General features: G+C 36.5%; 1 long non-coding RNA gene across 1 annotated transcript; it reads right to left on the minus strand.

Annotated features, from left to right (window-relative positions):
• Positions 1-21296: 21296 nt before the first annotated feature.
• On the minus strand, positions 21297-23175 carry LOC145116500 (uncharacterized). The gene is made up of 3 exons (XR_013712122.1): positions 23057-23175; positions 22843-22924; positions 21297-22643 (listed from the first exon to the last, which is right to left on the minus strand). It is a non-coding gene; the product is annotated as an uncharacterized LOC145116500 (long non-coding RNA).
• Between the last annotated feature and the right edge of the window lie 2728 nt (positions 23176-25903).

Raw genomic sequence — 25903 nt, forward strand, 5'->3', positions numbered from 1 at the left:
TTAGGGGAGCATAGTAGTGTCACAACATGGAAACACAATAAAGTTAGGATTATAAAACTATGTTAAACCTATTTTTTGTAGGTGAACTCCGTTTAAGTTTGTAGAAAATAAAGCTTTTATAGAGTACACAAAAGCTCTAAACGGGAAACTCACTATACAATCTAGGCATAAAATTAGTCATGATGTTGGTAAGTTCTATCTTGATGAAAGGAAAAAATCGTTAACTTTCTTTAGTAATTCAAACAACACAATACACTTGACAACCGATACATGGATTTCATCATGTCAAAAAGTTACTTACCTGGTTATTACGACTTCATAGATGACAACTGAGTCATACATAAAAGGATTTTAAACTTTAGACCAATAGATACTCACATGGACGAAAATGTGGGACGTTTGTTACTTGAATGCATACACGGGTAAGGGATAAAAAATGTGATGATCATGAGCATGGACAATAGCACTACAAATAACAAGGTATTAGAATTATTAATCAACAAAATGCCGAACTTGTAAGAATAAGGAAAACATTTCCACCTTAGATGCATGACTCATATTTGATTTTAATTGTAATAGATGGGTTAAAATATCACAACACCCATACCATATGCTCTTAATAAATAATGCAGTTTTTATGTGTTTTAAATGTTAGTAATGTCTCTATTTAATATGTAGATACCTCATTTACACGTAATTTAAATAAAGTCCTGCAACGTGCCGACTTCCGTGTGATAGAATTTGAAAAGTTCAAAAAAGAAAGAAAAAAAACATTTTGTCGGCTTCATCAAAACCGTTGGTACAAACTGTTTTACGGGAAATTTTAGAAGTTAACCAACATCTAACGTGTTCAACAAAAGTGCAACTTTATCACATGATCCCGGATGTGCGTTCAAAATACAAGTATTGGGGTTCAATAGAAAATTTGAATGATTTCACTTGTTTTGCCGTATTGTTGGACCCTCGATTTAAGTCCGTATTTTTGTCTCATGTAATTAAGAAAATGAACGAAAACACGATAACAGGCGGAAACAAATTGTCAGATTCAACAATAAGAGTGTGGGTGATGTCTACAATGCATGAAGTTGAAACAGGGGAAAATTTATGTAAAATCTCTGAAGAAAAGTATGCAAATGTAGGTTCGTCTAAAAAGTATAAGAAGTCGTAAGTTGTGATGTGGATAACAGTTTTTGGACGCTTTCTCACGTCGGTGACAATGGAAACCAAGTTGAAAAGATATTTAAATGAACCTAAATTGACTTTCGATAAAAATTTCGACATCCTAGATTGGTGGAAAAAACTGCATTGCATTTCCCCGTCGTTGCTCGTATGACAAACTGTAAATTCTAATTCTTATTTTGGTTTTCGTTTAGTTAAGTTATAAGTTATTAAGCTTATAATTTTATAATCGTTTGTTGCTAGATATTTTGTCCATACAAGTGTCGACGGTGGCATCGAAATCCGCTTTTAGCACTTCTAGTCGAATTCTGGATGAGTATCAAACGAGATTGACTATGGTGATTGTGGAAACATTGTAAGGAAATCATGTAAACCCATAATAAATGTTGATGAGAACATATTAAAAATTGATGACATAGCGTTGGGTAATAATTTTAAATTAGGGGTGAAATTGGTGCGGTATCAATTTATTTTTCTCTAAACCGTATACCGTACCAACTATAATTGGTAACAAAAAATTGCTACCGGTGTCACAACTAGCATTTTTGGCTAGGAAATTCAGTCTTCATGAAATCAACCCTGGTGTAACTTGTAATCTAAGTTGAGGTTATGAACAAATGCTCATTCCAAAAACAATCATTTGAATCAAAACTCACTCGTGAAACTCAAAACCTAATTCAATACATCTCATATACTCAATAGTAGGTTTGAAACCCTAATATCCCGGTTCAAACTCAAATTGGACCAGGATCCTTTTTTTTTGGGCCTAATGGGCCAATAAACCCTCAACTTGATTCTTTTAAGCTAAGAGTCTTAATTTGGGCCCTAATTGGACCCACATTCATTAAGTTATAGCATTTGGGCTTTAATGGGCCTTAATGGGCCGTGAACAACCTTCTTGAACTTAAATGGGCCGAAAACCCATTATGTTCACCCTTTTTGGGCCGTAAACCCATAGGAGGGACCAATGGGCCGAAAACCTTCACTTTGGGCTTATGAATTTCGAATATATTCATAATGGCCCAAACAATTCCTTTCTTTTCCCTCCCATCTCTAATTCTCGGTTTTACAAAAAAAAAAAAAGAGAAAAAGATGGGATAAGATTAAGGCTTGGCACCTCATATTTGTTTAACGGGTATCCATGCAATTATACAACATGTATCTAGGCTAATCTCATGTTTCAATGCAACACCTTGTCACTTCTCTCTTCTCTTCTTCTCCCTTCTTATTCTCGGCCATCCTCCTTCTTTCACTCTCCATTCAAACTTCAAACACACCAAATAATCTCTACACTCTCAAGAAATATCCACTATTTCCTCCAAGATTTTTGTGTGTATTTGTGTGTAAATCCAAGAATACTCCACCAAAAATCCACTCATCTTGGTAAGTTACTTTCTCATCAAAGTGTTTAACTTCATTTTATGATAAACTTCACTCCTTAACACTCTATTTCATGATCCATGCTCTTAGAACTTCTTAGAACTCGAAAATCTCTTCAAGGAAGCTTGTTAGAGCCGAAAACTCCTCCAATCTTCTTCCAAAACCGATCCATCAACCCCAATGTGAGTTCATACCCCCTATTTTTGGTTTTTACAATGTTTTGGGGGAGAATACAAGTTGTTTTGTGTAGATCTATGTGTGTATGCATGATTTTGTGTGTTTTTCATGATATATGTGTGATTATGTGTTATAAACTCCATGAACTTGAAAGTATGTTAAAATATGATGATATTTGTAGAACATAACATTTATTGCAAACTTATTATGTAAAGAAAGGTTTTAAAATACTTTAAAGTTGCTTAAAACTAAGAAAATTACATAAAATACTCCACCATAGCGGTCTTAATAGACCCGAACATCTCCGGCAAATCGGCCCGGAACAAAGCAGCAACCTCATCATGCAGAATCTCCCGGATCCTGTCATCCATCTCATCTGGCCTCATTTGGCCGATAGTCTCGGGCGCTGTTGGCGCCCCCTGTCCGCCCTCTCCCTCTCCCTCTCCTGATCCCGAACCGGATCCAGTCACAAAGCGCCTGGTCATCACCATTCTGAAACATAACACAAGGTATCAGATAATCCATACAAAGAAATGGGAACCCACTCCCAACAAAACCCTAGGGGTTGTGACTTCCTTGCTACGCGTATGGGTCCTGTGCTTTCAGTAGTACGGGCCCATACTACCTTCCACACCTACCCATATTTGTCTCAAGTATCATCACAACACCCCAACAATATACATAATCATAGAGAGCACTCAAGCCTCACTCCTAGAGGAAGGCTAAATATCTCGTAGTCGGCAGACTCATCCCAAACAACCTATCCATCCATGAAACTTCCACCAACCCTGCAGCCCTCGTGTATGATAAACATACATAACACTGGACCCTATAGACTTTTGAATACTCGGTCCTACTCTAAGCCCACAACCAGACAAGGAACAGGAAATAAAGCCAAACCAAACATTCTCAGGCTATAAGATCTTAATTATGTATAGTCGTGATGCATACACTAAGCAACTACAGTAATGATGTCAATTTCATATAAGGAAAAACCCTAGGTTATCAGGCATCATATAATCAGGCAATTCTATCATGCAATTCCTGAAGATCCCTAGCCTAGTACTAGCATGCTGTTATAATCATATCTCATAACTCAAATAATCCGTAAGGTATTTTAGGGTCTACCCGCGAGCTCCGGCTGATCGTACACTTGCACCCTCCTTTATTATTTTGAAAACACTTTAAGAAAATCGTTTTAAAATCTTGTCCTCAGTTTGAGACTGGAGACACATGAGTGTTTCCTCCAATTCACTCAAACCAAGGCTTTGATACCAACTTGTAACATCCATAAAATTTGATCCAATTTAAAACTTTTTAAAACATTTCAAAACACATGATTATTACAAACTTGTTTTCAAAATAGTAAAATGTCAGAGTATCCCCGAATCAAATCATAAAATCATGAAATATGAGGAGCTGTACGATCACACCTTCGCCTTCCCGCGATCATCAGAAGTACCTGAAACAATATTCGATAAATGTAAGCTCGAAGGCTTAGTGAGTTACCCCCAAAATACCAACGCCATACAATCATAATCATAACATATAAACCATCAGCATGCATAATGAGCCTTCAGCCTGACTGGACCGCCTCGCAGGCCTTCAACCCATCTGGACCGCTCTCCGAGCCTTCGACACTTCTGGACCGCCTCGCAGGGCCTACAGCCTATCCGGACCGCTCGTCGGGCCTTCGGTCTGACTGACATGCCCTCCTGGGCCTGTAGTCTATCCGGACCGCCCTGGGTATGTTGGCCTTCAGCACAAACCAGGTCCGCCTCAACCCAACCCCCAATCAAACAACATGTGCACATAATATCATACGCTAGCATATATAACAGTCAAACCGATCTAACATATCATCAATCATAGCAACATCCTATAACCAGGATACAGACCTAACCAGTCACTAACATAACATCATCCTATATACCAGGATACCGACCTAACTAGGTCACTAAGCATAACACCATCCTAACTACCAGGATGTACATCAATAAGCATATCATGCAATAGACTCGGATACAAATCCAATAAGGGCCGGCATTGGTGCCTTAGACCCTGTTGATATAGTGAGGAGAACTCACCTCGCAACTGTCGTCTGAACTAGAAAGCTCAACTCCCGGATCACCACCAGAAACTCCACCACCTATGTCTGACACATCACAAAGTTCATAGGTTCTCAAGATACTTCCAGAAGTCCAATAGTCAACCCTTTCCCAAAGTCAAAGTCCACAGTCAAAGTCAATAGTCCATGTTGAACTGACTCGTCGAGTGTAGTTCATCGACTTGTCGAGTCCTTCCTGAACTCGAGAAGTCGTGAAATCCTTGGTTGACTCGTCGAGTTCCCCTATAACTCGCCGAGTTTATGCGTGTCCAAAGGTTCAGGAAAAACCCTAGCCGACTCGGCGAGTCATTCGACTGACTCGCCGAGCCCAAGGCAATCTTCATCAGACTCGCCGAGTTGTTCATCCAACTCGTTGAGTACATGACTATCTTCATATGACTCGCCAAGTCGACCTTGCAACTCGCCGAGTCCCTTCAGTCCTTCAACCATACAGATGCTTTTTAAGCCATGCAACGGCTCCATATTACAGATCCAATCTTCTAAGGCATGTTTATCACGTAAAGTTGCAAACTTTACGTGCATGCAAAGCCCTAGAGACTCTAAATGACCAATCTAAGCTTCTAATGGAGCTTTATACCTTAGGAGAGTCTCATTCTTGCAAAATCTGGAAACTTTATGGACTTAGAGACCCAAGAGAGTTCAGATCTGAGCTTGCAAACTCAGATCTTAGCTCAAACACAAGAAAGGCTTCCTAATAAGCTAGAAAAACCCTAAAATCCACCCAAAATCGATCTAGAATGAAAAGGGGTTAAGATAACAGCTTAATACCTTCCCAAAAGATGCCAACTGAAGTGGATCTTGATTCCCACGAGTTCCTTGCTTCAATCCACTTGTTTTCCCCAAGCTCTTCTTGTCACACCCCGATCCTTGTCGGAATCGATCAAGGCGTGAGATATTGTTCAAAGTCTCATGACAACTATGTTATAATATGATTAGATTAAATTAAGTACTAAGTATGCAAACAAGATCCACAACATACAAATACAAATCCAAATACGAACAACATTTATTACATCAAATTTAAATTGTCTTGTGGATTTCTAAGGCACAACCTATTTTTCATCAATCTTCATTCTTCAAATCTGCATCATGGGTAAAAACAGGTCAACTACGAGAGTTGGTGAGTAATCAAATTTTAGTAGAGAAAATCGTGAAGTTGAAACATTTATAATTTGAAATATGTTTTCTTTTGAAGTCGCCAAACAATTGTATTTGAGATAACGGTTTATAAATCAAAAATTGATTAACAATTGATAACAACAACAATAAGTCCTCACCCTATATATATACATATGTATATATATAAATATATATAGGATGGAGCATCTAATCATCATACACACTCAACCACGTGCGATCAATCACCTTAGCGTCCCAAGGCGGGGTGGTCAACCCAATAGCGCTATTATTGTCCATAACGTACCTCAAGAATACGGGCATAGTCATGGAGATTAGACTAAAAATGGTAATGCACTACAAGTACATGTAGCGTAAACAAACAATAGTTATACAATTAATGACTCACGTATAAATGTCCCAACAATGTCTCAATTGTGATAAAACAATAAAATGAAGTTGGAATATATTAGAACCACATGATACACCCCAAAAGTATTGAAAATTATAAAGTATGGGGTAGATTACTCACTTTAGTCCAAAAACGAAATGCGTGTGTCGTACGATAGACGATTCGGGTCAAAATGGCGTAGAACCTAATATAATTAATAGTTTTGGTTTAGGAACTGCTAAACAAGAATGAAGTATTAATACAAATAATTAGACACGTATTCTTATATTAGATGAATTAACAATAATTCATTTTGATTATAATATTAAGGTATTTATTTGTTAAATGAATTTTAAATTGAATTACTTACTTTGCATAATTAATTTATATTTTCAATTTAGGCTAGATTTTAATAATTTCTTATTAAAATAATAACTTGCCTAATTATAATTATTTACAGATTTTAACAATTATTTATATGAAATAATCATTAAAATGCATTTTTACATGCTTAAATACTTAGGAAAATAGTTTTAAATAGTAAACAGTATTGAAAAATTATGAAATTATTAGGAAATCATTATTTCATACAATATGAATTACTGTAAAATTTGTATATTTTTCTGAACTGTTTTAGTATTTATTTAATATTTTAATGATTAAACAACACAAAATTCGGGAAAAATAGTAAATGATTCTCAAAAAAATCTGTAAAATTAACCATAGTTTTATAACATGATGTAGAGCCCAGTTTATAAGTTTCAGATATTTGTGACTATGGGAAGTATTTTTTATATATTTCATTATTAATTAATCAATAAAATCATAAATAATAGTAAACAGTAATATAAATGCATGAAACTTCATATATCATGTTTAATCAGTATACAAGTCATCCCAGAATTTTCTCAGAATTTATTGAATGCAACAAGTATTTTATGTGAATTAGTGCCCTACTTTATTGAAATAATTATGATAATTCAATAAAAATAAGTTATTTTCTGAAAATTTCAAGAACTTCTTATTTTATTGATGGTATTCTGAGAAAATTCAGGTTTATGAAAAAAATGAGTTTTAGATATTTTGGTGGATTTAATTTGTTTCTTGTATGAATTTGAAACTTTTAACAACATACCTTGATGAATGCTTCAAGAGGGATGAAGATTTGAGTATAATAGATTGTTCTTGGATGGAATATGAGTATTCTTGGAGGAAATTTCGAGATTGAGAGTGAGAGAAAGAATAGAGAAGATTTAAGTGGTGAAGAGAATAATGTGTTGGGAGAAAAAGGAAAGGAAAGTGGATGGGAGGTGTGAGTGGGAGACCATGGGAATAATCTTTTTGCTTTTGGTGGTCTTCATAATTTCCCACTAACACAAGCATCTTTTACATAATTAATATATGAGTTTTATAAAATTTAAAGTAAAGTTTATAAAAAATAGAGTTTTATAAAATTTAATGTAAAGTTTATAAAAATGGAGTTTTATAAAAGATAGGTTATTATTTGATTATAACAATCTACTTTGATTTGAAGTTTAATTAGAGAATTCAAGTTTGATTCTTTTAATTTAATTAGAGCATTATACTTTGATTTGATTTTAATATGGTATCATAATTTACTTTGATTATAGTTATAACGTTGTACAATACTATGTTGCTATTACCGTCAAGTTATATCGTATTGTATGAGTTTTGATCCTATTAGCGTCAAGTAATCTTGAGTAGGGTTTATTAAATTTCCAATTGGGTTGGGTTGACCCGAATCCATTTTAGGCGGATGTCACAGTCTCCCCTACTTTAGGAAATTTCGTCCCGAAATTTAAGAAGAGAGTACCTTAAGAGAAAAGTTGTGGGTATTTGGTACGCATATGATCCTCACGCTCCCATGTATACTCAGGTCCACGTGCCGACTGCCACCTGACCTTAACCAGGGGAATGCGGCTTCTTTTGAGTTGCTTTTCCTTTCGGTCGGCAATTTCCAAGGGTTTCTCGGTAAATTGCATTGTCTCGTCGATTTGGATATCCTCGAGAGGAACATGAAGGTTCTCGTCTGCTAAACACTTCCTGAGGTTGGCTATATGAAATACTGGGTGAGCTTTCTTAAGCTCTGTTGGTAGATCCAACTCGTAGGCTACTGGTCCGATCCTTTTTATGATCTTAAACGGGCCTACGTAGCGTGGTGCCAATTTACCCTTGCGTCCAAATCGAACCACACCTTTCCATGGGGACACTTTTAACATGACCATGTCACCTACGGTAAATTCAAGCGGTTTGCGTCGCTTGTCGGCATAACTCTTTTGTCGGCTACGAGATGCGAGAAGGTTATCGCGAATCTGAGTGATTTTGTCGGTTGTTTCCTGGATAAGCTCAGGACCAACGATTGGAGAATCCACTGTTGCGCGAATCACGTGGGACTCACCGATTTCATGCCAGCAAATAGGAGATCGGCATTTACGGCCATACAATGCCTCAAATGGTGGCATCTTGATGCTAGAATGATAACTGTTATTATAGGAGAATTCCACCAACGGTAAATGAGAGTCCCAGTTTCCTCCGAAATCCAAGACACACGCCCTCAACATATCTTCGAGTGTTTGAATTGTCCTCTCAGATTGACCATCGGTCTGAGGATGATAGGCGGTACTGAGATCGAGGCGGGTTCCCATGGCTGTTTGAAGTGATTGCCAAAACCGAGAGAGAAATCTCCCATCACGATCTGAAATGATGCTGAGAGGAATGCCATGCCGACTAACTATCTCGTTGATGTAAATCCGAGCAAGTTTTTCGACTTTGAAATTTTCCCGGATGGGAAGGAAATGAGCGGATTTGGTCAAATGGTCAATGATTATCCAAATGCTGTCGTGTCCTTTTGTGGTACGGGGAAGTTTGGTTACGAAATCCATGGCGATCGCTTCCCATTTCCACCTGGGGATTTCTGGTTGGACCAATAGTCCAGAGGGTCGTTGATGTTCTACTTTGACCCTGGAACATGTAAGACATTTGGCCACGAATAAAGCAATATCCTTTTTCATTCCCGACCACCAATAATTGGTTCTCAGGCCATGATACATCTTGTCAGTGCCCGGATGAATGGAATATCGGGTTTTATGGATTTCTTCCATCAGGAATATGCGAAGATTGTCGCGATCTGGGATCCAGATGCGATCTTGATAATAGAAAATACCATCAGATTTGGTTTCCAACTCCCCATCAATTCCCGTGGGCATGTCATTTTCGGTAATTGCCGAGTGTTGGGCTCCTCGAATTCGGTCGCTGAGATTCGACAAGATAGGAGAACATATTAGATGAAATGCATGGGCATGTTCTTTTCGGCTTAACGCGTCGGCTACGACGTTTGCCTTGCCCGGATGATAGCGTATTTCACACTCGTAATCATTTAGGAGTTCGACCCATCGTCTTTGCCTCATATTGAGTTCCTTTTGATTAAGAATATGTTGCAAGCTCTTGTGGTCGGTGAAAATTACGCATTTAGTGCCGTAAAGGTAATGCCTCCAAATTTTAAGAGCGAAAATCACGGCACCGAGCTCCAAATCATGAGTCGTATAATTCCTTTCGTGGATTTTGAGTTGTCGTGATGCGTAAGCTATAACCTTTCCCCTTTGCATCAAAACACAACCTAGACCGAGATTGGAGGCATCGCAGAATACCACGAAATCTTCGGATCCTTCAGGGAGTGTAAGAATCGGAGCGTCACACAAACTTTGTTTAAGGGTTTGGAAAGCGTATTCCTGCTTGGGTCCCCAATCAAATGGTGTACCCTTGCAAGTGAGAGAAGTAAGCGGTAAAGCAATCTTTGAGAAATTTGAAATGAAACGCCGGTAATAGCCGGCTAAACCAAGGAAGGACCGAATTTCCTTGGGGGTACGAGGGGCTTTCCAATTCTGGACTGCTTCAACTTTTGCGGGATCGACTAAAATACCCTTGTCACTTACAATATGACCAAGGAATTGTACCTCATTTAACCAAAACTCGCATTTCGAAAATTTGGCGTAGAGTCGATTTCCTTGCAACGTTTGGAGAGTTAGGCGAAGGTGTCTTTCATGCTCTGCCCTTGTCTTTGAGTAAATGAGGATGTCATCAATAAAGACGATAACAAAACGGTCGAGATAAGGTTTAAATACCCGATTCATCAAGTCCATGAATACGGCAGGGGCATTTGTTAGGCCGAAAGGCATAACGGTGAACTCGTAATGACCATAGCGGGTTTGGAAAGCGGTTTTGGGGATGTCTTCTTCCCGTACTCGAAGTTGGTGATAACCCGAGCGAAGGTCAATTTTTGAGAAGCATGAAGCTCCTTGAAGCTGATCAAAAAGGTCGTCGATACGAGGTAACCTAGAGATTTATAAACCCCCCTAAGATGTTTCCAAAGCCCTTTCGGAAACATCACCTACATGCCAAGTTGAGTTCGGAGATCGACTCAACTCATGGAGCCATTCTCGTAGCCAGACCACCAAGACCACTTAGCACCAACATAAACACTGAAGGTATCCGGTCGATGGAACGACCCAATAAGTATGAGGTTATCAAACCAAGAATTGAGCCTTAGAGAACGCCTATCCAACTCATAAATAGGAAAGGCTAAGTGTCCATAGGACCACTGACTACTAAGAATCAAACGAAACCACCCTCAAGGATCGATATCCCTTATCCCGAATCGAAGATTTACTCGACCTACTCGTAGAAACAAGCAAATATCGACCTCCCACTAGTTCAGAACCCCGTAGTAAGAAACTCCCAAGACAACTTAAGAATTATAAGACCAACTAAATCACACGACCTTAACTTTAGCGACAATAGTGTTCGCCCTATGGGTTAGAGGCACTACTGTTGGGACGCCAAGTACACAATCCTCAATTACCATGACCTTCCATTCACTTCACCATATAGGAAGCAAAAGCAGAATGCCTCTATGATTGGTTGAGATAACCAACACCCAACTAACCAAAGGAACAAGGTCAAAGGCCAATAGCAAAGGTCCGCTAGAACACTAAGCAAAGACTTAAATTCTCCTAAGAACGAAGAGACTAGACAAAACCGAGACACTCACACTTTTTCCTTAGTACTTGGGATGCTGCTTTAGAATGAATTTCAGGACGAAATTCCCTCTAACGGGGGGATGATGTCACAACTGAAAAAAAAAATAGGTTAAGATGTGAATTCTTGTACAATGTAATCTCCTTGAGTAACCTTACAAAATCTCATCTAGCAAAATTCAAAATTCCAATGCCATTGAAGTTCATACTTTCACATATTGTGATTCAAACCCAAAACTCGATCCAATAAGCCAAACCTAATCATTTTTGGGCCTTAATCCATAAATTCTCAACCTAAAACCCTTATTGGACCAAGACTATCTTAGTGGGCCTTATTAGGCCGTAAACAACCTTCTTGAACCTTATTGGGCCGAAAACCCACTTATTTAATCACGTTGGGCCGAAACCTCCTATCCTTGGGCTTTAAAACCCGAAAAACCCTTTTCTTTTGGGCCAAAAACTCCCTCTTGGGTTTGGTTAGCCCATTTAAAAAAAAGGTGATGGACAAAGGAGTTGCCACCACAACATTGCCTCTCATGTTTCCAAGCATTGACCACCATACTTCAAGGCAAGACATGTTTGTCCACCATAGACCCAAGCCTCTCTCTTTCCCCTCCTCTCTCTAAAAATCCGTCTAGACACTCCCTCCTCACCACTTTCACTTCAAATTTTCCTCCATCTCATTTCCTCTCAAGCTCCATTATTCTCTCAAAGAAGATTTCGAGCTCTCCTTCATCAAAGAACAAGTTCTAAGCTCTTTGAACCACCTCCATTTCGAGATCTCACCAAAAACTCAAGCTAGGATCAAAGATTCTTCTTCTTCTTCATCTACATTTCAAAAACCCCAAAGGTGAGCTTCATACCCCCTTGTTTTCGGTTTTATAATGTTTTTGGGGGAGGATACAAGTGCTTTTGTGTTAGATCTATGTATATATGCATGTTTATGTGTTTAACTTTTAGATCTTTACTTGAAAATGAAGTTTATCACTTGGATCTTCATATAAACCTTGATAAAAGTATGTGTCCTCACATATAATACTTGTAAACTTGTAGATCTGGGATTTATCCACTTAAAATAGCAAAAACAAGTGTTGTGAACAAACTTAGATAACTTAAACTCAAAAATCAGCCCTTAACAGAAAAGTTTTAGTCCAATCTCGAACTGTTTTGACCTCCTTAATGGTAATATTTTTCAAAACTGTTTTACATGAAAAAATTTCAGGTTATTACCTTTAAAATGACTACTCTCACGTTTTTATACGATTTTTCTACTATTTTTGGCGAATTTTACAAAACTGCCTATCAGATTTGAAATAATTTCGGACCAACCTATGAAGGTGAGCAATTTCACACTTGTTAGAGGCCAATAAAAATTATGAGAAAAATTTTGAACAAAGTAGACAAAATTTCCAAACTTCCAGAATTTACGGATCCAAATTTAGACTTACGATGATTTTTTACAAATTTTCCAACAACTAGGTCAGAAAAGCCAAAAACCAGAAAAATGTGTATTTCACAAAAATCAAGCCAAAAATGATATTTTTGACAAAAATGGGTTTAAAATGTTATTTTTACCACAAACTAGTCATAAACACAAGTTTTGAACAAAATGGGGACTAAAGTGTTATTTTTACTATAATTGAGCCTTAATTGAAATTTTGTGGCTTATTGGGCCAAGAACGTCATTTTTACAAAAAGTGGGCTTTATATATCAATTTTGTAAATAATCGAGCTAAAATAAACAAAACAATAACAAACGGGTTAAAACGATATTCTTATCCTTATTGGGTCTGGAAATAATATACATGTTTAGTGGGCCTTAGTGTCCTTTTACATGTATATTGGGCTCAGGGTAGACATTCACATTCCTTTTGTGCCTGGAAATAATAGATACGTATAGTGGGCCTTAGTGGTCCACTTACATGTTTATTGGGCCTAGGAATGAGTTTTATATGTGTTCTTCTTTCTTTTCCGTGTAAATTTTCGATTAAGGATCTAGTGAGACCTGTCGGTTGGCACCTTTGAGTGTACAATCGTAGCCTGTAGTTATAACCAGAGTTTCCTGGAGGGAAAGCGGGAGTTTGTGTATAGATCTATACGGGGGTGACACCCCACACCTGAGCTGTTCGCTACAGTTAGACTAGGCCAGTCTAGGGTGACAAAAACCTTATCCTATTCCGTCGGCGTCCCAAAGACGCAAAGACAGGCGAAATTGTCATTATTTAGTATGGTTATAACGACTCACTTAGAGGAATTAACGTTATAAGATTTACGGGAAACCATTCTATTTTCTTTTTTGGATAAAACAGGAAACCATTCTATTTTCTTTTTGGGATAAAACAGGAAACCATTCTATTTTCTTTTTGGGATAGAACGGGAAACCTTCTTTTTGATAAAACGACAATCTATAAGCATCGGTACTCAACCACCGGGGTTGAGATTTCAGCATTATCTATTGCAGACAACATCGGGTTGTCTGGAAATCATTCTCTTTCTATTTTTGCAAACATTAATACACATGCATTAATATAAGATCGGACACAAATATTTCAAACCATTTCTTTTTAGAAAATATTGGATTTTTGAAAGCACTATGAAAACGATTCTAAACAAGTACAAAAAAACCATTTTTATTCAAAACTGCTTATGAACTCACCAACTTGTTAGTTGACGCTTTTCAAAACGACTTGTATTCTCAGGAATTCCAGTAGCAGGTAATAAGTTCGACTATAAGATCAAGTGGTGCGACTTCAAGAAATTTTACTTTCTTACTTTTGTGTAACTGATGAACAAGATTCAATATGTAAACTATGTAAGTGTGTATTTCCAATGTATGATGTTTGGTTGCTATGTTTAATTCATATTCAATTGTTATGATACTGTACACGAAGTCATCCGCCCCCGAACGTTTCCCCCGTTCAGGTTCGGGGGTGTGACAAATTACTTTTAAATTTTCCCTAAGTTTTAATCTTATATTAATTATAAATCAAAATTTTAAAGTAATTTTTATTTCGAAGACGTACTGCTGCTTGCTCGTGATTCCGGGGTAGTTTCTCCTGCGGTGATCATCAGAACTCGTCCATCCGCGCCCGAGTTCTTTGTTATCGGGCAGTCCCTCTTGTAGTGCCTAGTCTCACCACAGCCATAGCAGGCCTGGTTTACTTCAACTCCGGGGACTTGGGAGATCGGTTGAGCCGGTGCCCTGTAGAAACGGGTAGTGTGCCCCTTCCTGCGGCAGTTCAGGCACTGCATTTCCCGACATACTCCAGTATGGTGGTAGTTACACTTACCACACTTCGGGAGGGTTCCATCATATCGATTAATCGGTGTTGGAGTGACAGGTGTTGTGGCGGTGTGTACGGTAAACACTTGTTGCTCCTGCGGGAGTTCCTGTGTCGTTCGTTTCTTCCTCTTGTTCCCCGACTTCCGTTTATAGTCCCCTCCCTTTGATGGCTCGGGAACGGGGACTACCCCGCCATGGCGGACTCCATGGTCAATGAGTTGCTGGGCCAGGCGTTTGGCGCTATCAAAGGTAGTTAGGTTAGAAGACAGTACATCCCCTTGAATCGGGGTAGATAAACCCCAAATGTACCTTTCTATCCTTTTACTCTCCGGGGTAACCATCCCGAGGCACAGTGCTGCCAGGTCGCTAAACCTTTCAGTGTAGGTCACTATGTCTGAGCCGACCATGGTATGCTCCCATAGTTCTTGCTCCAGCTTTTGAACTTCGTCCCTAGGGCAGTATTTTTCCAACATCAACTCTTTCAGGTTCTCCCAACCTATAGAGTTAGCCACTGGTAGGGTCAGTGACTTAACATGGCTATTCCACCATGTCAGGGCTCTGTCGGAGAAGGTGCATGGAACAAACTTCACTTTGCTCCCTTCTGGGCACAGACAGATTTCGAAGACCGAATCTGTTTTCTCGAACCATCGTATCAGAGCAATGACTCCCGCGTTTCCATTAAAGAATTTGGGTTTGCAGTTCATGAAGTCCTTATCCGAACACTCCCGTGGGTGTCCGTGGGTAACTCCGGGGTTAGTTAGGTGGGTACCGCTACCAGTTCCACTGGTACCACTTGTGCGGAATTGATTCATAGCAGCTGTTACTGCGGCTGTTATTGCTGCTTGGAGAGCAGCAGAATCGAATTGTGGTGGTGGATTATCTGTTGTGCTATTGGCTACGCGCCTTATAGGTCTACCGCGAGGCATCTTTTGCTAAAAAGAATACAAAGTGAGACGGAGATAAGTCTATAACAGTGGTTGTAAGCCGAAAGTTGAATGACAAAGTTATCCTAGTCCTGAGTGTATCTGGTTCTGACTTTCGTAGGGTTCTGGAAACAATTCATAAAGGGAGTCTATATAAAATAAACTTTATGAATCAGAAGTGGCTATCCTCGAATGAATTTCTATGAATTGAATAACTGTTACCAGTTGCACGAAAAAGAAATAATCCTAACACATAATGTGAGCAGTGTATTCACTAGCTCACTAAGTCAATCAATGTTATTATTTATTAGTATGACGCATAAGACGTTTTTGGTTTCTTCGGCTGACCCATCTTTGGAAAACTCCCTATGAACCTCTTCTTGTTCCTCCTTGACTCCTCTACTGACTGCTATGATGGAGTGGTTACATCTATCTGGGTTTGTCGTGTGAGAATGGAAGTGTCTAAAGAATCTATGAGATTAAGTGAAACATTATGGGGTGATCCTTACAGGGTCCTCCTATAACTGCGCAGTATACACAAGTTGTATATAATTTAAGATTAAATAGACCTTCGAATAGGTGATCCTACTCTAAAACCACAACCAAACAAGGAACATGAGGTAGAGCATAGATCACAAATTCTAAGTCTATAAAATCTCAATTATATAAAACCTTGGGAGTATACACTCTGGAATTATAGACCTACCAGAAGGGTCTTTTAAATTTTCACATAAGTTATTTATAGTGCCTAAAATACTCCTATAGTATTTTAATGTAATGAACTTGGTATGTTTTAAACTTGTTGTCTTATAGTATCATAAAATACTCCTATAGTATTTTAACTTTAAGTTCTGATCTAGAAATCCCTTGTGTATAGAGTTAGGTAAGTTTTAAGACTGTTGCAACACCACATCACTTCCAAACACATGTCGGTCATATCTCAAATGAATATAGTTGATCAGGCTATATTGATCCCAGATATGATTACATAACTGTCCAGGTTTGACCGTAGTGTCCAACCTTTAAATACTTATATGCTGTTCTTCTTGTGATACTTGTTGTAGTATGTATATATGTATTAAGGTATGTATACTTTTATAAGAATATTGTTATATTTTAAAATATACTTTTAGTCAGAGCACTTCGGCCCCATTGCATTTATAGTTGTATATCTTTTATATGTTGATATACTTAGTTCACTATAAACAATGCTCTGATACCAATCTGTCACACTCCCAAACCGGAACGGCGGAAACGTTCGGGGGCGGAGGACGTCATGTTTAGTATCACAACACATGCATCATAGTAATCAAAGTAACAAACAACCATTGCATTAATATTAAAGTGTTTACAAGGTATTAGATTCACAAAAGGTTGACTCCAAAGTAAATAACAAAACAAGACGTGAAGCTACTATGCTCCATCTTCTGAATCCCTGAGCGCGTACCTGTCTACTATTTCCCTGAGAATACAAGTTATTTTGAAAGCGTAGATCAGCATTTAAGCTGGTGAGTTCATAAGTATTTTAGTGATGTAAAGTAAGTTGTAAGTTCTTTTAGAAAAGTTCGCCTGTTCCTCCAGAAAATCCTATATCTTCTGATGTAATGAAAGATAAGAAAAATGACTCTACAATTCCTTCTATGAGTACTAAATGGATACAAGTTATATACAATCCAGATCAAACAGACAATCGATTGTGTGAATCTGCCCTAAGCCCACAACCAAACAAGGAACAGGAAATGAGGCGGAAAGCACACATCCCATTGTTTGTTAGATCTTCATTGTATATAACCCTGGCGTATTCATTTGGTACTTACGGAGTTAACTGTGATAGTTCCTTTATATTTGATGAAAACATTCTTTAAGAAAAACCTATATTTCCTTTAGTAAAATGGTAACCACAATAGTTCCTTCTATAATCACTAAGTTTATACTAGCTATATATAATCTAATATCGAACGGACAATTAATTGTGTGAATCTGCCCTAAGCCCACAACCAAACAAGGAATAGGAAATGAGGCGGAAAACACACATCCAATTGCCTGTCGGGTATTAATTATATATAACCCCGATGTATAAACTAAGGTATTATAAAATTTACTACCAAAGGTCCTTTAATTTATACTGGTTTACTAAGAAGTATTAAACCCCTTTAATAAATAAGTTTCTAGTTTCACTAACTTAATTGTGAAACGTTGTTTTTGGTAAAACGCTATTGTTTTCAGAAAGTACAATAAAAAATGTTTACCTTAAAAGAGTGATGTTTACCATAGAAAATCCTATATTTCCTATAAAAACCGACCAGATGTCCATGTTGTTCTAAGTTTGAAAAGCACAAGTATACTCCCTATACTTACTATAATGATGTATAGTTTTGTTGATATGTTAAACTGAATGAAGACTTGGTTGTTATGGATACCTGATACGATGATACTACCCTCCTATGATTACCTAATACATACGAGTTGCATATAACCGAGATCGAATAGGCAGTTGACTGGATGAATCTGCCCTAAGCCCACAACCAAACAAGGAACAGGAAATGAGGCGGAAGTCACACATTCCACTGTCTATCGGACTTCAGTTCTATCTAACCCTAAAGTATACATCGGGTAATCACATAGTTAGTGTCCTTTGATATTTGTTCATGAAAAGTTTATTACTACGTAAATATATCGTTGTTATCTATTTGTGAGTTTTACGACCATACTAATTGGACCGGTTAACCACGACGTATGGTAGACGTCGAAAAGAATATGACATTTGTCACCCGCAGACCTGCTGGTCCGGCTGTAGCTAACAACGAGGTGTGGGATTGTCAATCTCGTATAGATCTATACACAAACTCACGCTCTCCCTTCAGGAGACTCTGGTCGTAAGGGTAGACTTTCACTGGTACTTATATGAGTACTCAAAGACGTGTCTCATAAGCTGGATTAACGACTTTACAAGTAATAATGTGGAAAACCCTTTTTATATTTAACAGATAAGTTCATAAAAAGATCATTTTGTTCTTTAAGTTAAGCTTATTAAAGTTTATAAGCTTATTTCTATGTTCTATTCACAGTTTCATGTTCTACATACAATTTATTGTTACAAAGACATAATAAGCAGTTTATATTTTAAAACACAATATTTCTTGTATTTTACTTGTATCCCACCCTTAAAAGCATTTAAAACCATTTAAAAGATTGATTATAGGGGTATGAACTCACCTTATGTGGGTGATTCAAATGAAGATTCGCGTAAGGATGAGAAGTTCCACAAATGAAGTCCCGAGACACAAACGAGTCCTAAATGACATATAATGGCATATATAGGCATGAAATTAGTGTTTACAATCCACTAACTTGTAAGGAAACAAACTTAGGGACTAGGAAACACTCTCAATGAAGTGTTAGAATCAAATGTGATTGTATGAAAGGGTGTTTACGGCCACACATAAAGTGTTTACGGCCCAAGGCTTGATCCTATGAAGGGTTTACGGCCAAGGGAGGGTTTACGGCCCAAGATCCTTTGAAGGGTTTACGGCCCTTATGAAGGGTTTACGGCTCTAAACCCTTCAAGATCTTGAAGATGGTGTCTAAGGGTGATGAATCAAGGCTAGAACAAAGGGTAGTTCACGGCTAAGAAGATAAGAAGTGAAGGAAAATGGAAAAAACTCCTATATATGCTAAGGGTTCACGGCTAGAAGAGTGTTCACGGCCGTGAACCTCATGTGTTGGGTTTTCTGGTTCAGGTGCAGCCTTCTGATCTCGATCTAATACTTCAACACACTCAATCCTTAAAGTGTACTAGGCTTAGAACTCATTAGAATGACCCTTAACAAGGCTAAAAGGCAATAGAAATAAGTCTGACTTTTGGAGGATTGGATTGACCTTACAAGATAGAAATTTACGGGTTTTCACATGGAGGGAGAGCGAGAGTTTGTGTATAGATCTATACGGGGTTGACACCCCACACCCGAGCTGTTCGCTACAGTTAGACTAGGCCAGTCTAGGGTGACAAACCTTACCTTAAACAAGTCGGCGTCTGAAAAACGTCATGACAGGCGGATCAGTCATTATCAAGTATGGTTATAACGACTCACATAGAGGAATTAACACCATTATAAAATTTACGGAAAACAATTTTTGTTGATAACACGGTAACATACACGCACTGGTACTCAGCCTCGAGTGTTGAGATCACCACGTTTTCATAAGCAGACAACATCGGGTTGTTTGGGATCATTCACTTTATACTCTTACAAACATTAACACACATACATTAATACAAGATCAGACACAAACATTTCAAACCATTTTTCGGAAAATATCGGATTTTCTGGCAGTTACAAAGTAATACAAAACATTTTACTCAAACATGCTTATGAACTCACCAACATTATATATGTTGACATTTTAAATTAACTTGTATTCTCAGGAAATTGTTGAGCATGTTGGTCAGCAAGAATACCTGGATATTTTGTTATGTTTTGTTATCATCATACTTTGGATATTTTGGCATGTAATATTGAAATACAATACTTGATGTAAACCAATGACAATTGTAATATTACATGTTTGAGGATGATGATGTTATGTTTCAAATATATACAATGTGATGATACTACAAGAATGAAGGCACTCAAGCCCCCAGACGTTTCCGCCGTCTGGTTCGGGGGTGTGACAACCAGTACCGTACCAAATATACTTGGTATGTTTGGCTACCAACAAATTTGGTTGGTACAAATTGGTAATGGTATATACAAACTTTTTTTTTTAATTTTCTATTGTAATATTTAAAATTAAGCAACGACATTGGGTAATTTTAACATTTAGTATAGATCTTAGTTACGTAGTTCTTTTAATTTACAAAAGAATTTTATTAAAGTAACGCTAAAGTAACGTTTTCATTTTGTGTTTTAACATGGTAATAACTATTGACTAATGCGACCAAATGAATTATATAATGTTCTTAAAACTGTAAACACTAAACACAACTAATAGTTGAAATATACGATTTTGTTTATATATATATATATATATATAATAATAATAATAATAATAATAATAAATGAATTAGTTGGTATGTTATTACCATGATATTCTAACTTTTGTATCATTACCGTACTAACATTGCTCAATTGGTACGGTACTACCAACCAAACAGGTTGGCTACCAAATATATTGACTACCAACTTTCTTGGTTTGGTTGGTAACATGTTGGTTGGTTTTCCATGATACAATTTTTTCAGCCCTACTTTAAATCATCTTAAAATTTATTTTTTGTTTGCTAAAAATTTTACATACTCTACGTTTTTTTTTAATTATATAGAGATTGAAGAGGCAATAGAGGAACAAGGTAAAAGGAATGTAAAAATGCCAATTGAAGTTTAATTGTTGTTTGATAGATTATTTGTTTTGGTATAAGGGTAATTTGGTTATTTAGTATAATGATATTTTGCGTGTAATTCAACTTGTTTCAAGTTTTAATATTGGTTAATTAGTACATTTATATTTAACAAATTGGTGTTTATTACTCTATGGAAAAAATAGTTTTATTTATTTATTATTTTTTTTTTTTTGCAAAATGGTTATTTTTTGTGTATGTGTCCATGGTCATTTTAACATTAATCTACTAACACAAATACCAATCTACATTCCATTACCATCCAAAAGATTGATTTCTTACAACACAACCTTCCATTAGAATTGCATTAACTTGATGTCTTACATACACCTACATTCAACAAAATGAAACCAAAACCCCATTTCCATTACCATCCAAAATCTATTGCACTAGTTACATGCTTACAAAAGACACCGACACCAAACACCACAACCATTTTACTACTTAACATAAAACCAAGAAAAGAATACCCATGAACAAAATAACATCAGTTAGTAGTTCCATACTACTGCATGTGCAATCACAAGACTCTCCTCCAATCGATTCATTGATCTAAGCAAACCTGGAATTACCACCATTGCCCTAGGGTACATCGGACGGTCAACCCACCCAAGGAACCCACATCTCTAGTTAAGTGTGAATAGCTCCAAAATTGCCTACCATGGTTACAATTGGTCCAAAATGTCACCTTCATTGCTTCAATTCCAAAACGACAAATCACCATCTTCAATTTCTTGATAGTCTTGAGGTTGTAGCAATGTACAAGAGGAGAAGAGGGGTTTTTTTGAAAGTCATGGGAGACATGCATTTGCTTATAAAGAAGGAATGTTACAAGCAAAATGACGTATATGCACTCACCTTATTTACCGAGATGGAACTTAACGGCCCAAAAGTGACGGAGTAAGTAAAAAGGACTATATGTCAAAAGTTTTTAAACCACAAAGATATTCTATAAAGTTTTTTTTAAAGTTAGGGACTAAATCCTAGATTTTAGGAGACCATAGGGACCATTTATGAAGTTTCGCCTAAAAACAATAATAAAAAATAAACAAAATTACATAAATGGTCCCTACGGCAAGAACAAATTACATAAATGGTCCATATGTTAGTAAGGACAAATATATAATTTCACATGAGATTTAACCAAAAAAGTTAACAGCCAAAAGACATTCCTTGTTCGTTTTAAATGTGAAAGGACCCCATGTCCAAAATTCCCCAAAAGGACCTACATCGGTCTTTTTTATCAACCATAGGGACCAAATATGTAAATTTGTCAAAACCAAATTGTCAAAACAAAATAATCATATCACCTATACAGTACATTCATAAAGTGCATAAAGAAATGACAGAATCGTCCTTCCCCGACAAATGTAACATGATTGAGCTACTTCATTATGCATGCCTATTGCCTGTTCGTGAATAGTTAGTATTTTTGTTCCTTCTCTAATCAATTAAAGATCATAAATGAAATTATTCAAATAAACAAAACAAAACAAAAAAAGAAAAAGAAAAAGAAAAACAGCATTAGCAAAATAATTGATCATTTGTCGTCGGTGAACGATCTTTGAATGAGTATCACCTTCTTGCCCATCACATCAACTTCCACGGACTCCATACCTACAACAATTTTATCTCACGATGTTAACTTCATAGAATTCTAAAATCATTATCTATGATTTAGAACACTTCGCTATTGTCATTGGTTGATATCGGACTCTTCAGGTAATGTACATGCCTTCGTCTCAGTTATAAATTTTGATTTCATATTCTCGTGCTTCTAAAAATAATAACGTACTAATTAATTCTCACATCCTACCTTCCATTTTTGACATTTCTTCTGCTACCATGATTCTGCATTTCACACATCGTACATCGGCTGAAATTTCAATTTCTCCAACCTATTCAACGGACACCGTTTATGGTTTGAGAAAAATAGAACATAATGTGTAAACATGAAAATGAAATTTCTACTACGAATAGCTTGAAACAAGACTGGCAATCTAATTTTGAAGAATTAGAGAAAGACTTACCAGAGATCGAGATTTGGGAGGAACTAGCAAAGCCTTAGGCTTTGGACTTCTCAAACGAGCTACTTCTTTCCTTGCCCATGAAACCAAGACACTCATTTTCTTAAGCTTTGTAATTTGTATGGAGCACCAAGGTTTTGTTTCAAAAGATTAGCAGTTAAAGAATAATCTTTGAGGTGAAATAATTTATATCGTATTCTTTATATTGATGGAGATGTTCCATCTTTTCCTACTATATTTTTTTATAATAAATTAAAAATAATCCAACCATTTTAAAAGTGCCAAACATACCATCACAACAACACGATATAAAGGGTTGATGTAATAGCAACCCAACCGGCTATGACTATTCGTTTTTTTATTTTTATTTGATAGGTCAATCAACTATTTGTTTTGATTGTTTTTGTTAAATAAACATTATGGTTAGGGCTGAGGTACGATGACTATTTAATATATTATTGTATAATATAGGGACCTCTTTGTATATTTATATTATAGGCATCCCTACATAAAATGGATTTCTATAATATTCAACATAGTATTGTTATACCTACCCTGCAATTATTATTTTTTAGGTAGATAACAAAAACCAAAACCTAGACATAGCATTCCGCGCCACCGAAACCTAGGCATAGTATTTCGTGCTTGTGAGCTGGAAAGCTTCAAAAATCCGAGTGCACATAGGGAGATTCGAATTCTGAACCTCCGGACAACAACACACATTAGCTTTAAGCACTTTACCACTGAGCTGGAACCCTTTTTTGTTTAATTAAATCAAATCGTTCTATATAACCTATAAAGAATAATAAAAATAAACATAATAAAAAAAATAAACATAATAAAAAAAATAATAAAAAAATAATAATAATTATTATTATTATTATTATTGCCGCCGTCTTATTATTATTATGGTTTGTATTGTATGAATATGCATAAATACATATCGTATACATATAAATATGAAATAAATATATATGTATACTTAATAATATGTACAAATACACATAGTACGTTATGTCTTTTATAAATATAAACTAATAAAACATTAAAAATATATTCAGACGTCAAACATTTTTTTGTTTAAATCTTTTGTTCAATTAAAATTAAAGATTTTTTTTAACTATATAAAAAAGTTTAAAGATTTTTTGGTTATACAAATAAACAAAACGTCATATTTTTTTTAAAACAAAAAGTCATATTTTTTTAAATTCGTCGTTTGAAACAGGAATACAAAAACATAATAATTACGTCAACAATGTTTTTTTATGTTAAATAATGTCTTCAAACAAAATGTCAAAAAAAATATATTTTTAAATCATAAAAACAAAGGTAAATAAATAAAAAAAAACAAGATTAATAAAAGAAAAAATAAATAAACTAGTATATATTAAAAGAAAATAAAAAAAACATAATCATTACATAATCATTAGTTATTTAAGGAAAAAAAAAGTAAAATGTAATTATTAGGAGTAGGGTTAAGTGGAAAGAGGGTAGGAATAATTGCAGCCTATTCAACATGGTATAAGCTTACATTATTAGGTTCCGGTTCTAATTATTTTTACCATAACCCTTGTTTTTTTATCCTCCCGACCGCCACACACCTTTTACCATTCTTCCATTACTTTCGGCTGTAGTCTACGACCTCAACTCTAGCACTCAGTAACACTGCAACGCAACCTCCATTGCTGCTAGTGCCATTATCACTGTCATCCTCTTCTTCTTATTGGGGATTGGTTCATTGAATCATTACTATCCTTCTACCTACGTTTAACCTTCTACTCATTATTTTATGTTTCATTTATAATTTATTTTTTGGATTTTTCTTGAGAATCATATGACATTTGTGGCTTCTGGAAGCACCAACATGAGTTACAATCCTACCTTTGCTCAACTGGTCTTTGCTATAACAAATGTGTACTCTTAGTTCAACTTTAAATCATCTATTGATGGCTCCAAGTACAAACTATGACACATAAATTTTCTTGATATGTGCACATGTGTCAACGTTCATGGTCACATTGCTGGTATATCCAAACCTACAAGCGATGGTGATGAAAATTGGGCTGCCATTAACCCCATAATTAAATCATGGTTTTATTCTACATGTAATGCCAATTTCCTACATATCATAGTTAATGATCATTATACATCCAATGATTTATGGGACAAACTGTATGAATTCTTCCTCAAAAAGAAGATGCCAAGCATGCTTCAACTTTAAGAGCAATTTCACAACATAAAAAAGGCCTATTTCTACTATTGACGTCTGTCATTCTCTCTAGAACTTGGTTGATGCTTTGGCTGATTGAGACTCCAAGATTGCTTAACTAGTAATGCAGATTCTAAGACAACTTCATCCTTCCTATCACAATATTGTTGATGTGACCACAAACACAATGTAACACCCGTCTTCCACGATTGATCGATTTAGGGTTTAGAGGAATCAAGAAAACCAACAGTGGTCTCAAATACTTCATTCCTGTCACCGTAATGCATAGGCTGACCAAGAAGCAACTGGAAACAACTCTGGCTTCGGTCTAAAGATCTAAGAATACGACTGAAGAAGTAAAGTTTGAAATCACCCGGAGGATCCAGTGGCTAGGTGAAGTAAGGAAATTTTGGTGGCTCATTATCGTTTTCCTGAAGCTCAACAAGTGAAGAAGAAAAGTTGAAGAGGTCACTTTAGGGGAAATTGTTAAAGCAAAAAGTGACCATCTTAAACTTAATGATCCGCAGTTCCATTTTGCTACCATGTCTCTTTTGACTTCCGCAATCAGTTTGCCACCGCAACGGGTGTTTGTCTACCGCAGTTGAAGATATTATTTTGAACCGGAGTTGAACTGCAACCTC

Source organism: Lactuca virosa, chromosome 5 (genome assembly GCF_052849685.1).
Source record: "Lactuca virosa cultivar CGN04683 chromosome 5, Lactuca_virosa_CGN04683_v6, whole genome shotgun sequence".
NCBI lineage: Eukaryota > Viridiplantae > Streptophyta > Magnoliopsida > Asterales > Asteraceae > Lactuca > Lactuca virosa.